We start from the raw sequence: 3,938 nt of genomic DNA, 5'->3' as shown, positions 1-3,938 counted from the left end.
GGTACAAATTTTGCATCCGGTTAAGATATTCTGCACTGCAACCAAATGCTTTTTGATAAAGTTGAAGCTTGCCTGTTGCCTCATGGTTCAGTTCAAAACCCTTGCCAAGGCATCATGTTTGATGCTTTCTGGACCCTCTAAAAAGCAATTTTTAATTTAACTATGTCTGTTTTGATAATTTTTCAATAAAAAATCAACCATCCTGTACTAACAAAAATAAAAGAAGCAAGAATGAGGGTTCAGTTCAGGGTCAGAATTTTTAGGTCAAAAATACAGTTAGGGTAGGTACAAGTTTAGAATTGATGCCAATTTGCAGGTAGACATTGGTACATAAAATGAAGTATATGACATTTTGAATGTTTATAGTTTTACAATGAAATATATTCAGAAATCTGCAATGAGCCTATCCATACTTTACCAAAAATAAAAAGAGAAATAAGATATCTATTAGGCTGTGGAACCAATAATAATACTCTATACCAGACGGAGCTCACAATCATTCAAACTTTAATGTGACTCCTATGTATGTATTTTATCGAACACTAGCATCGGTAGTATTCAACACTTCAATTAATTCAAATTAGAAAAGAAACTCCTCATATTAATTTGATGATGGTGATGATGATAATAATGATGAGATCAACATATGATGGACTTCCACCATGGATAACCTCCTGATTCAATTATCAGAGAAGATATCAACCGTTGGATGCATTATCAGATGGGTGCCTGAGAAAGGCAAAATGTTTAGTTATCTATTAACAACCCCCAACCACATTTATTGTCATCATTCAAAAGGAACTATGAAAGGCGAAAAGCCGAAAAGGGTTGTATGGATCATGACGCATGGGGCTAGCTTGAGACTTGAGAGGATAACTTTTTGACAACTCTTCATTTGACGTCTAAGAATTGATAGGTGATGACTTTTCTGTTCATTTATTTAATGTGCATACCACACAAGATGCATGTGATATTAATCCAATGACACTAACATCCCCCCGCCCCCCTTTTTTAATTAAATTAATAAATGTAATATAATTATATAGGTGCGTTTGGTTGTGATGCAAGCACAAATATGTATTGTAAAATCTCTGTATTATCATCAGGCCGGTCTGGCCCAGATAATAAATGATTCAAGTGGCTAAGCTGTAAATGGATTGGATTGAATCAGATATATCTATATCCAATTTGATTCATTAATATTGGAATTTATATTAGATTTTGATCAAACTTATTGGATTGTAATAAAATGTTGAATATCATTAATAAATTAAATAATTAAGTAGCACAGATGACCCAATCGTCCAAATGGCCACTTGTCATCCCTTCAATTTGGAGAAGATCAAACCCATGGAGGCGTGGAATCACAGGCTCTTTGTGGTTTGGCTCATAGGTCTTAGATGCAAAAATAATATAATTTTGTTGATGTGGCAATTGTTTTTGTTTTCAAAAACAAAATCAATTATGTTATTGAGCACCCTTTTAATTTGAAACTCTACAAAGTGGAGACTTTCCAGATTATCGATAATTTGGTTTGAACCAGCCTGGTTGGTCCAAGTTTTACACATTTCATATCATTCTCCGGTTTTTATTTCTTCACAATTTAATGCATGTAGTGCAAATGCAAAACAGTGGTGAATTTGTACTTTGGTTTCAGTTTTGCAGAAAATGTATTTATACTTTTATTCTTGTTGAATTTTTAGTAAAGTTCAAAATATCGATACATCTGATACATCGGTATGGGCGTATCAAGCAAATCGATACTATTTTTTTTTAGTTTTTTTTTCTGAAACCGGTTCAGGGGGGCCGGTTTAGGTCTCCTCCATCCCTTGAACCGGTCAGACCCCTGATACACCCATTATAGGGGCATATCAGTGGAGTCCTGGAACGACACGTATCAGCCGATACGTGTCGATACTTTGAACCTTGATTTTTAGATTGCTCCACCTCATACATTTTTATTTCATTTATTTATACTATTCAGTTGAGAATGATAGAAAGAAGAATTTATCACAATACAAGAGGTACTATATCATAATCCAGATCTTGAAAAATAAATAAAAAGAGGCAAAATAACGATTATTGCTTTTTCAAAAGGGATAGATGATCGGAGTTTCCTATCTCCGTCCCCTTAAACCCCAACCTTAAAGGCAGCGGGATTTGAATCAGCGTTATTACCAAGTTCCAACTAACCCACCATAAGTTGTAACTAAAATGAAAAAAAAAAAAAAGATTTTTTTAACATTTTTCATTTAAAATGGGAATAAAGATTTCTTTTTTTTGTTTTGACCAAATATACATTTAAATGGATGTATATATTTTGCACTTTTACTAATTGCAAGTGGCAACTGAATTCATATCTGCACCCTACACAGGACACCCCACAAACGCCCCACAGCACATCACAAGCATGCATTTCTGGTACTTATCATTGAAGATGTTCCCAATTATTTAGATGTACTGTGAGGCGTTTGTGGGGCGCAGATGTAAATTCATCGCAACCTTCAATAAAGTTGTAAGTAAGAATAATTTGGATAATTTGATCAACAAGAATAAGATGATAAAGTGACGAGTGACGAGTTGAAAAAAGAATAGTAATATGCGGCTGCATGACTCCAGAAATTCTAATCTTAGTCGCCTCATCAAAGCATATTTGTCTCTACAAAGTACAATCAACCACATTTGGCAGGTCTCTCACATCGTCACTCATCAGCATGTGGGTCTTATAGCTGAGGATATAAATCGGAATATATAATATAATATTTTATGATATTTCTGAATTTTTATTTAGGAAATAGAAGGTACCACGTTTAGCCACATTATTTCATAAAAAACAAATTGTTTCATTGTATTTGACTGACATTTGTATATAAGGGTTCGTTTGCTTAGCAGTCGGAACTAAAATTGAAATGGTTTATTCTCATATATATAACATGTTTGGTTCAAGTAAAAATTAGAATCAGCATTGGAATTAATTGGAATGGGATCTCATATATATAACACGTTTAGCCACACTTTGGGCCATTTGATAACAACTAAAAGTGCAGAAGTAAAAGATTTATTGTTTTGTCTTTTTAATAGATAAAATAATTAAATAATAAAATATTTAAGGGTATAATCGTAAGAATATTATGGTCAAACAATTGGTTTTAAACTGCTTTTCAAAAATTGGGTTGAAGGTATATATTTCTGTGTTGATCAATCATAGATCAAATGGTTGAGATTATCTGTGAGCTTCCAATGTTTTGAACTCTGCCATTGATAAATTTGGTATGTGAATAGAGGATGGTGCATGTTTATAACTGGTCTAAATGTGTAAGGTTGGGTTTACGTTGTATGTAATGGATGAACAATTTGAAACATTGATTCTTTTGGGTTGTACTAGGGTCACCTCTTGGCACTTATATAACAACTGCGTGTAAGGTTTTCCATCACTTTGCATATAGAGAGCCAAGAAAGGATTTAAGTGCAATTCTTATTCATAGGATCAAAAACACGGATACAAGTGCAAAATATCTACAAATCTACTGCAATTAGGGGTGTTCATCAAAAAATTGAAAAATCGAATAATCAATTAAAAAAATCCAGTTAATTACACTGATCAGTTTGATTTTGGTTTAGTGTTTTGAAAAAATCAAAGGTACCAGTTCAGTTTTGGTTAACCAGTATGAAAAAAACGATGGTTAAAAACCGACCAATATATATATATATATATATATATATATATATGTTGTGTATAAGGTTTGATAAAAAGAATAATACATAAAAAACAATAGTAAAAAGAAGAATTCGTAAAACAACTATAGCATCACTCACTGAGGTTGCTATTTTTAATTCACGGATTATCTTATGACGCATTGAATTAAGTCATTTCATTTAGTTTTCAGTAGCAATTGATTTTAGGAAATTATGGTGGCTTCATTTGAATCCACAATATC

The sequence above is a fragment of the Nelumbo nucifera genome, chromosome 7 (genome assembly GCF_055504915.1).
Source record: "Nelumbo nucifera cultivar China Antique chromosome 7, China Antique-T2T, whole genome shotgun sequence".
Taxonomy (NCBI): domain Eukaryota; kingdom Viridiplantae; phylum Streptophyta; class Magnoliopsida; order Proteales; family Nelumbonaceae; genus Nelumbo; species Nelumbo nucifera.
This window is presented reverse-complemented; position numbering follows the sequence as displayed.